Source organism: Pongo abelii, chromosome 10 (assembly GCF_028885655.2).
Source record: "Pongo abelii isolate AG06213 chromosome 10, NHGRI_mPonAbe1-v2.0_pri, whole genome shotgun sequence".
Classification (NCBI taxonomy): Eukaryota; Metazoa; Chordata; class Mammalia; order Primates; family Hominidae; genus Pongo; species Pongo abelii.
The window spans coordinates 91,781,175-91,793,813 of NC_071995.2; the positions used below are offsets into that span (position 1 = coordinate 91,781,175).

General features: G+C 41.6%; 2 non-coding genes across 2 annotated transcripts; one reads left to right on the top strand and one right to left on the bottom strand.

The window, feature by feature from the left end:
* Window positions 1–696: 696 nt before the first annotated feature.
* LOC112135995 (small nucleolar RNA U13) lies at window positions 697–800 on the bottom strand. Its single transcript, XR_002917208.1, has one exon. It is a non-coding gene; the product is annotated as a small nucleolar RNA U13 (small nucleolar RNA).
* A 284-nt stretch (window positions 801–1,084) lies between these two features.
* On the top strand, window positions 1,085–1,164 carry LOC112135972 (small nucleolar RNA SNORD74). The gene has a single exon (XR_002917188.1). It is a non-coding gene; the product is annotated as a small nucleolar RNA SNORD74 (small nucleolar RNA).
* Window positions 1,165–12,639: the final 11,475 nt, after the last annotated feature.

Consider the following 12,639-nt stretch of genomic DNA (forward strand, 5'->3'; position numbering starts at 1 on the left):
GATGCAATAAGGACATATCTGGGACTTAATTTTACTGGGATTTCATTGAAAACATTAGTTATACAACTAAGAACTTGCCTGGAATGTCATATTTGAAAACTATATTTATTTACTCGTATATCACCAAGTACTTTTAAGTAACTAAAGTTGTTTTATGGAGTCAAGACTTACAAAACCATTGAGTGCAGTGGTGCACACCTGTTGTCCCAGCTACTTGGGAGACTGAGGCAAGAGAATTGCTTCAGCCCAGGAGTTCAAGACCAACGTAGGCAACATAGTGAGATCCCGTAGTGAGACCCTGTCTTTAAAAAATAAATAAATAAATAAAATGCTTATACAACCCTCTTGAAAAAACTGGCCTGGGACCTGCTTTACAAGGTTTCCAGCCTTACTCTTTTTTCACTGAGTTTTTGCGTTTCATGAAGGCATCACAATATACCTTTTTTAAAACAACCCATAATTGGAAACTTAACTAATCAAAATGAGCCACCTCTCCTCATTCATACAAATGAATGGAAGAGATCGGAGCCCACACAGCTGCCAGGCTCTATGCAGGGCACTTGGCACATAATCTGCAGGATCTTTAAAATTTTATTTTATTTTATTTTATTCTTATTTTATTTTACTCTTATTTATTTATTCTTATTTATTTATTTTATTCTTTTTTTTCTTTTTTAGAGTTTTTTTGAAAGTTCTTGTCAGACGGGTAATGTATCAACATCATAACAAGGTTTAAGGGAGGTACAGCTCACACATGAGCATGAAAACCCAATTATCATGCTTATGAACTACAAAAGGATCACAGGATATTTTTGTAAGTGCCTACCCAACAGATCTCCCCTCCTTTTGTGGTACAATATGTCCAGTGTTGAACTAGCAGCATTCACACTTCCCCACAAGTGTCACAAAAGGGAGACTCTCTCCCAAGTTTCCCCAGCAGTAAAACCTGATTGGTCTAAGGTCTGCAGGGTGGTTCTAGTCCTCTTGCCAGTGATTAATTAGACATGACTGTATAACATGGCTGGGAGGTGGGAGCAGAAGAAGAGATTCCAAAAGGAAAGGGTTTATGCTCTTAAAAAGAGCTATGTGATGCCTCTGATGAAGCCTATGTTAGTAGAGACATCTGAGAGTGTAGATGAATGCCAATGGCCCTCATGGAAAGAGAGAGAGATGAGAAAAAGCACACTCTTTTTTTGCATCTACATGTGACGTCTGGAATTACAGCAGCCATTTTGTGATCATGAGAGCAGCTGGCTTGGCTAAAGACAAAATTTGTCACACCAAACATGGCAGAGAAGAAAGAAGATTCTGGATTCCCGATAACATTTTTGAGCCACTGGACTAACCAAGACTGGAATTGGTCTTCCTTGGGGCTTCTTAATATGTGGGATAGTGAATTTTCACGTTGAAGTAAATTTGAATGGAGTTTTCTGTTTCTTATAGCCAAAACCATCTTACCTGCTACAAATATTTTATTTAATTTCATCTTTACAACAGTCCTATATCTGTGGACATTCTCATTTTATAGATAAAAATCTGAGATTCAGAAAGTTTTAGTAACATGCCCAGGCACAGTGGCTCACACCTGTAATTCCAGCACTCTGGGAGGCCAAGGTGGGAGGACTGCTTAAGCCCAGGAGTTTGAGACCAGCCTGGGAAACATACTGACACCCTGTATCTACTAAAAAAAAAAATTACCTGGGCATGATGGCACATGCCTATAGTCCAGCTACTCAGGAGGCTGAAGTGGGAGGATTGCTTGAGCCCAGGAGATCAAGGGTGTAGTGAGCTGTGATCGTGCCACTGCACTCCAGCCTATGCAGCAGAGCAAGACCCTGTCTCAATAATAATAATAATGATGGATAGAACAACCACACAGAAGATAAGCAAGGAGAGAGAGAACTTAAACAACATAATAAACCAACTAGAGCTAACAGACATATACAGAACACTCTACACAACAGCATATACTTTCTTCTGAAGTGCATGAGACATTTTTCCAGAATAGACTATACGTTAGGCCACAAATTAAGTCTCAATACATTTTAAAAGATAGATATTATAGGCCTGGCACGGTGGCTCATGCTTGTAATCCCAGCACTTTGGGACGCCAAGGTGGGTGGATCATCTGAGGTTGGGAGTTCAAGACCAGCCTGACCAACATGGAGAAACCCCGTCTCCACTAAAAATACAAAATTAGCCAGGCGTGGTGGTGAATGCCTGTAATCCCAACTACTCGGGAGGCTGAGGCAGGAGAATCTCTTGAACCTCGGAGGTAGAGGTTGTGGTGAGCCAAGATCACGCCATTGCACTCCAGCCTGGGTAACAAGAGCAAAACTCCATCTCAAAAAAAAAAAAAAAGATAGATATTATATAAAGCGTCTTCTCTAAGCACAATAGAATGAAGTTAGAAATCAATAACAGAAGTAAAACTGGAAAATTCCCAAGTTTGTGGAAATTAAACAATATATCAATAATCAAAAGACCGGGTGCAGTGGCTCAAGCCTATAATCCCAACACTTTGGGAGGCCAAGGTAAGTGAATCGCTTGACCCCAGGAGTTCAAGACCAGCCTGGGCAACATAGTGAGACTCCACCTCTATTTTTAAAAAATATATATAAAATAAAAATAAATACAGTAAAAACAATGAAAAACCAAATAGATCAAAGAAAAAATTGCAACAAAAATTTGAAACTACAGAAGAACAAAAACAAAAACACAACAAACCAAAACTTACAGGACATAGCAAAAGCAGTGCTAAAAGGAAAAATTATAGCTATAAGTGTTTGAATTTAGGAACAAGAAAGATCTCAAATCAACAACCTAACTTTACAAATAAGAAACTAGAAAAAAAGAACAAACAAAACCTAATGCTAGCAGAAGGAAGAGAATAACAAAGATTAGAACAGAGATTAATGAAATAGAAAATAGGAAAACAAAAGGGAAAATTAATAAAACCAAAAGTTGGCTCTTTGAAAAGACGAACGAAATTGACAAACCTTTAACTAAATGGACTAAAAAAAAGAGAGAAGACTCAAATTACTGAAATCAAAAATGAAAATGGGAAAATTACTACCAACTCTACAGAAATAAAAAGGATTGTAAGAGAGTCCTGTGAACAATTGTATGTCAACAAATAGGATAACCTGGATAAAATGGAAAGATTATGAGAAACACAAAACCCACTAAAACTAAATCATGAGAAGACAGAAAATATGAATAGACTGATAACTAGTAAGGAGACTGAATCAGTAATCAAACATCTCCCAGCAAAGAAACGTCCTAGACCTGTTGGCTTCACTAGTAAATTCTAACAAACATTTAAACAACTAATACCAATCCTTCTCAAACTTTTCTTTAAAAATTAAAGAGGAGGAAACACTTCCTAAATCATTCTATGAAACCAGCATTACCCTAATACCAAAGCCAAGAACACTAGAAGACTACAGATCGATATCCTTTATGAACATGTGTGCAAAAATCCTCAGCAAAATATTAGCAAACTGAATTTAGCAGCATAGTAGAAGGATTATACACTATGAGCAAGTAGGATTTATTCCTGGAATGCAGGGACAGTTCAACATATGAAAATGAATTGGCCGAGCACAGTGGTTCATGCCTGTAATCCCAAAACTTTGGGATACTAAGGCAGGAGAATCACTTGAGCTCTGGAGTTCAGCCTGGGCAACATAATAAGACCCTATCTCTACATAAGTTAAAAAATTAGCTGGGCATGACCGGGCTTGGTGGCTCATGCCTATAATCCCAGCACTTTGGGAGACCAAGGAAGGCGGATCACTTGAAGTCAGGAGTTTGAAATCAGCCTGGCCAACATGGTAAAACCCATCTCTACTAAAAATACTGAAAAAAAATTAGCCAGGTGTGACCAGGCATGGTGGGTCACACCTGTAATCCCAGCACTTTGGGAGGCTGAGGTAGGTGGATCACCTGAGATCAGCAGTTTGAGACCAGCCTGGCCAACATGGTGAAACCCCATCCCTACTAAAAACACAAAAAATTAGCCAGGCATGGTGGCCGGCACCTGTAATCCCTGCTACTTGGGAGGCTGAGGCAGGAGAATCGCTTAAACCTGGGAGATGGAGGTTGCAGTGAGCTGAGATAGTGCCATTGCACTCTAGCCTGGGCAACAAGAGTGAAACTCCACCTTAAAAAAAAAAAAAAATTAGCCAGGTGTGGTCGTGGGTGCCTGTAATCCCAGACTCGGGAGGCTGAGGCAGAACGATTGCTTGAACCCAGGAGGCAGAGGTTGCAGTGAGCCAAGATCATGCCACTGCACTTCCAGCCTGGGCAACGAAGCAAGACTCCGTCTCAGAAAAATAAATAAATAAATAAATAAACAACAACAAAAAAGGTGGGCATGATAGCACACAGCTGTAGTCCCAGCTGGTCGGTAGGCTGAAGTGGAAAGATCACTCAAGCCTGGGATGTTGAGCCTGTAGTGAGCTATGATTGTGCCACTTCACTCCAATCTGGGCAAGAGAGTGAGACCCTGTCTCTCAGAAAAAGAGAGAAAATCAATCAGTGTAATACACCCCATTAACAGAATGAAAGGGTTAAAGAACTACATGATCATCTCAACTGATGCAGAAAAAGCATTTGACAAAATTCACCACCTTTTCATGATAAAAACACTCAACAAACCAAAAACAGAAAAAAGCTACCTCAACATAATAAAAGCCACATATGAAAAATCTACAGCAGACATCATACTCAACGCTGAAAGTCAAAAAGCTTTTTCCCTAAGATGAGGAAAAAAACAAAAATACCCATTCTCGGCCTGGTGCGATGGCTCACACCTGTAATCCCAGCACTTTGGGAGGCCAAGGCAGGTGGATCACCTGAGGTCAGAAGTTCAAGACCAGCCTGGCCAACATGGTGAAACCCCGTCTCTACTAAAAATACAAAAATTAGCCAGGCATGATAGCATGCACCTGTAATCCCAGCTACTCTGTAGGCTGAGGCAGAAGAATCACTTGAATCTGGGAGGCAGAGGCTGCAGTGAGCCAAGATCACACTACTACACTCTAGCCTGGGTAACAGAGTGAGACTCCATCTCAAAAACAAAAACAAAAACAAAATGCCCATTCTCTCCACTTATATTCAACCTAGTACTAGGGGTTCTAACCAGAGCAATTAGGCAAGAAAAAGAAATAAAAGACATCCAAGTTGGAAAGGAAGAGGTATAAATTATTTCTGTTTGCAGATAATATGATCTTAAGTGTAAAAAACTTAAAAAGATTCCACACCAAAAAAAAAAAAAAAAAAAAACCTGTTGGAGCTCATAAATTAATTCAGCAAAGTGGCAGGTTAAAAAGTCAACACATAGAAACCAGTTGCATTTCTGTACACTAACAATTATCAATCTGATAAGAAAATTACAAAACAATTTCATTTACAATAGCATCAAAAAAAAAAGTAAACCTGGGAAAGAACTTAACCAAGAAGGTGAAAGACATGTACAATGAAAACTACAAAACATTAATGAAAATAAGTAAAGAAGACACAAGTAAGACCAGGTGTGGTGGCTCATGCCTGTAATCCCTGCACTTTGGGAGGCTGAGACACGCGGGTCACCTGAGGTCAGGAGACCGAGACCAGCCTGACAAACATGGTGAAACCCTGTCTCTACTAAAAATACAAAAATTAGCCAGGCGTGGTGGCGGGCACCAGTAATCCCAGCTACTTGAGAGGCTGAGGCAGCAGAATCACTTGAACCCGGGAGACAGAGGTTGCAGTGAGACGAGATGGTGCCCACTGCACTCCAGCCTGGGTGACAGAGTGAGACTCCGTCTCAAAAAAAAAAAAAAAAGACATAAGTAAATGAAAGCATATCTTATATTTGTGGACTGGAAGACTTAATATTGTTAAGATGTCAATGCTACCCAAAGTGATCTACAAATTCACTGCAATCCCTATCAAAATCCTTGTGAGGTTTTTGCAGAAATAGAAAGTTCCATTCTAAAATTCATATGGAATCTGAAGGGACTCTGAATAGCCAAAATAATTTTGAGAAAAAAAAAAAAAAGCTGGAGGACTCATACTTCCTGATTTCAAAACATACTACAAAGCTACAGTAACCAAAATAGCATAATACTGGCATAAAGACAGACATACACACCAAAGGAATAGAATGGAGAGCCCAAAAATAAACCCTCTCATATACAGCCAAATCATTTTTGACATAGATGCCAATATTATTCAATGGGAAAAGCCCAGTCTTTTCAACAAATAGTACTGGGAAAACTGGATATCCAGATGTAAAAGAATGAAGTTGGACTGTTATCTAACACCATATACAAAAATTAACTCAAATTTGATCAAACACCTAAATATAAGACCTAACACTATAAATCTCCTAGAAGAAAGCCAAAGGCTACATGACATTGGATTTGGCAACAACTTTTTTGGATATGACTCCAAAGGCACAGGCAACAAAATAAAAAAATAGACATATTGGACTTCACGAAAATGTTAAATACGTGTGCATCAAAAGACAATATTAACAGAGCAAAAAGGCAACCCACAGAATGGGAGAAAATATTTGCAAATCATATATCTGATAAGGGATTAATATCTAAAATATATACGGAACTTCCAAAACTTAATAACAACAACAAACAACCTGATTTAAAAAATGGGCAAAACGGCTGGGCGTGGTGGCTCATACCTGTAATCCCACCACTTTGGGAGAGATCACTTGAAGCCAATGGATCACTTGAGCCCAGGAGTTCAAGACCAGCCTGGGCAACATGGCAAAACCCCGTCTCTACAAAAAATAGGGAAATTAGCCAGGTGTGTTGGTGCATGCCTATAGTCCCAGCTACCTGGGAGGCTGAGGTAGGAGGATCGCTTGAGCCCAGGAGTTGGAGGCTACAATGAGCAGAGATCAAACCACTGCACTCCAGCCTGAGGAACAGAGTGAGACTCTATCTAAAAAAAAAAAAAAAGAAAAAAGAAAAAATGATTTGAATAGACATTTCTCCAAAGAACATATACGAATGGCCAATAAGCACAGGAAAAAATGCTCAACAACACTAATCATTAGGGAAATGAAAATCAAAACTACAAGATACCACCACCTCACACCCATTACAATGACTACTATCAAAAAAATTGAAAATAACAAGTGTTGGTGATGATGTGGAGAAACTGGAAGCCGTGTACACTGGTAGCAGGAATGTATTAGGTTGGGGCAAAAGTAATTGCAGTTTTGCCACTGAATGTAATGGCAAAAACTGCAATTACTTTTAATGAAATGGTGCAGCGACTATGTAAAACAGTATGGTGGTTCCCCTAAAAATAGAATCACTATGTGATCCAGCAATTCCACTTCTGGGTATATACCCAAAAGAATTGAATGTCGGATCTCAAAGAGATATTTATACAACCATGCTGATGGCAGCAATATTCGCAATAACTAAAACATGGTAGTAACCTGGGTGTCTATCAATGGATTAACAGATAAACAAACTATGTTATAGCCATAAAATGGAATATTATTCAGCCTTAAAAAAGAATGAAATTCTGACATATACTACACCATAGATGAACTTTGAGGACATTATGCTAAGTAAAGTAATCCTGTCACAAATGACAAATACTATATAATTCCACTTATATGAGATACTTAGAGTAGTCAAAATCATAGAGACAAGGTGAAATGGTGATTGCCAGGGACTGGGGAGAGGGAAGAATGGTGAGCTATTTCTTTTTCTTTTTTTTTTTTTTAGACAGTGTCTCACTCTGTCACCCAAGCTGGACTGCAATGGCCCAATCACGGCTCACTGCAGCCTCAACCTCCTGGCTCAAGCAATCCTCCCACCTCGGCCTCCCAAAGTGCTGGAATTACAAGCATGAGCCACCATGCCCAGCCTACTTTTTAATGAGTATAGAGTTTCAGTTTTACAAGATGAAAAGAGTTCTGAAGATGGATGTTGGCGATGGATATACAATATTGTGAATGTTTTTAATACCACTGAACTGTACAATTTAAAATGGTTACAATGGTAAATTTTGGGTTATGTGTATTTCAATTGAAAAAGTTGAAAAAAAGAAAACTTTCTTTTTTGTGTGTGAGACAGGGTCTCACTCTGCTGCCCAGGCTGGAGCACAATGGCATGATCCCAGCTGAATGCAACCTCTGCCTCCTAGGCTCGAGAGAAAAGAAACATTTCTTAGACCATAGAGCTTAATGGTTAAGAGAAAACTTTGGTGTCAGCAGACCTGGGTTTAAATCCTGCTTCTGCATGACCTCAGGGCCTCTTTAGGGCTCCTTTTCTCTATGCAGAATGAAGATAGCAATTACTGTAACATAAGGTTGTGATGTAGACTCAGTGAAACTATGTATGTAAAGTACTTCTGCATGCCCAGAAAAAGAATGATGGCTATGGCAATTATTAATATTATCATGCCTCTCATTGTTACCCTATTCAGTAGGCAGCCAGCATTTTGTTTTTGTTTTTGTTTGTTTTTCGTTTTTTTGGTTTTTTTTTTTTTTTTTTTAGATGGAGTCTGGATCTGTCGCCCAGGCTGGAGTGCAATGGCACAATCTAGGCTTACTGCAACCTCCACCTTCCGGGTTCAAGCAATTCTCCTGCCTCAGCCTTCCTAGTAGCTAGAATTACAGGCACCTGCCATCATGCCCAGCTAATTTTTGTATTTTTGTAGACAGGGTTTCACCATGTTGTTCAGTCTGGTCTTGAACTCCTGACCTCAGGTGATCCACCCACCTCGGCCTCCCAAAGTGCTGGAATTACAGGCATAGCCACCATGTCCAGCTAGCAGCCAGCATTTTGAATGGAAAGAGAGCATCTTGTTCCCAATACTACAGAGAGGTGTCATCAATTTCACTTCAGGCCTCTTAGAGCCTCCCTGTCCATGCTAAAACTTGGAGCTCCTGCTCTTCCTGCCCAGCCACCATCAAAAGCAGCCCAACTCCCTGGGAGCACCTTTGTCTCTGCTCACATTACCTCCCTCCCACCACTCCCAGGGCCCTGAGAGCTTTGATGTTCACGTGGCTGCACGGCAGGGGCAGAAAGATAAAATCCCACTTGTTCTCTCTCTCCACAATACCACCTTTCCGCGATTTACAGGGGGACAGAGATAAAAGAGCAGGTTTTTTCTCTTTTTCTTTTCTTTTTTCTTTTTTTCAACAACAAATGGTGGTTTCTTTTTACCAGCCGCTACTTCAGAGCCACGCCAACATCAAAGAGCATGAAATCAGGGGAAACTCAAGCCAGAGGACTTCTGTCCCACCCTGGGGTCGTGTGTGGGGGTGGCGGGAGTTTGGCTGTTTACAAAAGAAACAGAAAGTGGAGAGGAGAGGAGGGAACTGTGTGCAGAGGAACATCCCACTGAGGATGGCAAAAGTTTGTTTTGTTAGCATTTCCCCTATGCCACATTAAGCTTGCCAAACAGATGGGACTGAGACAAGGAGGGATGCGGGAAAAAGAAAGCTCAACTTGTCTCACGAATAAATCTTGAGTTGACTTGACATCTTCTAGTCCAGAGGGATTAAGGTGGTAACAGTGGGTTGGCCTGTGTATGTGAGTATTCAGGTGGGACTCACAAGTCCGATGACATTCTCTGCTCTAAATCCATGTGACTGTGTGCAAGGGCAGAAGGAAAAAAAGAAAAGGGTCTGCTTGCGTAACTAGGAGGCCTATTGTTTTCCGGAGTATGCCCCATGTGCCAGGTCCTGTGCTAAATACATCACATGTAGCAACCATGGGGTAGGTAGGCTTACTTTTCCCACTTTACATATGTGAGAACTGAAGTTTAGAGAGCTGAAGTCCAAAAGGAGAAGCAGGACCTCCACTCAGATCTGCACCAAAATGTGTGTTCTTGGCCAGATATTATAAAGCTGCTTCCCACGGGGATTGAGTGTAACTTTGAAAAGTGACAAACAAGATACCATTGTAGGGCATCTGTTATTGGTGGGAATGTGACTCCAAAAAAGATATGTTAAAGTCTGAACCAGCAGTCCAGTACCTGTAAATGTGAATGTATTTGGAAACAGGGTCTTTACAGATGTAATCAGTTCAAATGATTTATTGGGGTCAGGAGAACACTAATCCAGTGACTGGTCTTTTTATTTGGAGAGGGAGATTTTGCCACGGATCCTCACAGAAGGAAGATGGCCGTGCAAAGGCGGAGGAGGGAGCTGGAGTTGTGTTGCCCTAAGTGAAGGAAGACCAAGGATTGCACAGCCCCCAGAAGCTGGGAAGAGGCCCCGAACAGTCCTCCCCTAGAGCCTGGGAGAGCGTCTCATGCCAACCCCTTGATTTTGGACTTCTAACCTTCAGAATTGTGAGGGAATAAGTGTCTGTTGTTTTAAGCCATCCAATGTGTGGTACTTTGTTACAGCAGCCCTAGCAAACTAATATCACATCTGTCTTTCTGAGTTTGGAGAGAGAGAGACCGAGACAGAGAGACAGAGAGTCAGAGAGTGTTGTGGGGTGGGAATAAGGCAAGACTTCAATTTTCAGACAAATAACGTAAAGATTATCTCTAGCATACTGGTCTGGGGAATGAGGCAAAGACGCCAGCCACCAGAGAGAGAGACAGAGAGAGAAATTGAGGGGGGCGGTGGGGTGAAAGCAGTGGAACAAGGGGTTTAACTGAAGTAAAGGGACCAGGAAGAAAGAGAAGGGAGCTGGAACCCAAGTGAGACAGGTCAGCTCCTTGAACATGAGGAGAGTCAAAGAAGGTTCCAAGGTTCCCTGCCAGGAGGGGAGAGGTTGAGAAAGAGCAGGATGCTGCCACCGTCCACCCCTGAGGACGACCTTGCCCGTGCCACCGCCCCTGCCTTCTCACACCTCAACAGGGCTCTTGCGTCAGACTCTTCTTTAGTTACTGCACTCAGGGAACATGTATTTATCACTCACAAAGTGACAGGCACTGATGGGGAGAGGTGGGGAGGACTGCCAGGGTCAGAGTGCCGCACTAAGGACCCAGGGAATGGAGAGCCCTATGACATCCTCAGCCTGGACTGCTCTTCACTTCCCGATCAGCCTAGAAAGTGTCCGCTCAGATTTCTAGGCCCACTCAACTTGGCTAGGGCCTTCACCACCTTGCTGGGCCCATGATAGCTTCCATACACCTTTAATGCTTGGTAGCTGTATTGTTTCTTTCTATCTGTATCTAGATCTAGATTTCAAAGAAAGCAGATCCAGAAGCTCACAGTCTAACGGAGAACTCATATATCTCAATCTCTATCTAGACCTACATATAGACCTAGATCTAGATAGAGACATACACGTTTTTCTCTTTTTTTAGGGAAAAAAAAAGGTCAGGTGCAGTGGCTCATGCCTGTAATCCCAGCACTTTGGGAGGCAGAGGTGGGTGGATCACTTGAGCTCAGGAGTTAAGAGACCAGCCTGGCCAACATGGTGAAACCTCATCTCTACTGAAAACACAAAAATTAGCTGGGCACGGTGGTGGGCACCTGCAATCATAGCTACTTGAGAGGCTAAGGCAGGAGAATCACTTGAACCCAGAGGGGCAGAGGTGCAGTGAGCAGAGATCGTACCATTGGATTCCAGTCTGGGAGACAAAGCGAGACTCCCTCATTAGACTGTAAGCTTCTGGAAGATGGGGCCAGCATCCTATTCATCTCCATCTAGTCTGTGCCTTTGTGGAGCCTGGTGCAACATAGTTGATCAGCAAATAGTTGACAAATGAATGTTCTGAGTATTTTAGAACTCAAACAACAAAAAATAAATAATTGTAAAAAATAAAATAATTTTTAAAAATAAGCAAATGACATAAATGCACAACTGACATAAATGCACAACTCATGAAATAAAATACAAATGGCTCCTAATCGCACGTACTAAACACGTTGACTCCAGTCATAATAAGAACACAAGTTAAAGCCATGCTGAGAAAATATTTCACCTCTTAGCCTGGCAACATGTCGCATCAGGAGGCTGGGGAGGGAGCGGGGCACAGGCAGGCTCATACCTGGAGTGTGAAATGATGTGTCCCTAAGGAGGGTAATTTGGCATTGTCAATCAAAATTACAAATATGTTTATCCTTGGTCCAAAAATCTCACTTCTGGAGGATACCTGCTGAATATTTTACATATCTGCAAACATAAAATGGCTGTATGTATAGGGTTACATTGCTACATTGCTTGTAACAAGATATTTAAACCAAATCAAAGGCCCTTCTCTAGAGAACTGGGAAGATAACCTGGGTAGGAGCAGGGACCAGGGTGGATAGCTGGTGAGAGAGGAAAATCTCTCAAGGCATAACTTCCATATCAGGTTGATTTTTTTTTTTTTTTTTTTTTTTGAGACTGAGTCTCGCTCTGTTGCCCAGGCCGTAGTGCAGTGGCGCTATCTCGGCTCAATGCAAACTCCACCCCCTGGGTTCCAGTGATTATCCTGGCTCAGCCTCCCGAGTAGCTGGGATTACGGGCACGCACCACCACAACCAGCTAATTTTTATATTTTTAGTAGAGATGGGATTTCGCCATGTTGGCCAGGCTGGTTTTGAACTTCTGACCTCAAGTGATCCACCCACCTCGGCCTCCCAAAGTGCTGGTATTACAGGCATGAGCCATCGCACCCGGCCGAGTTGATTCTTGCATTATGTGAATGTATTACGTAGTC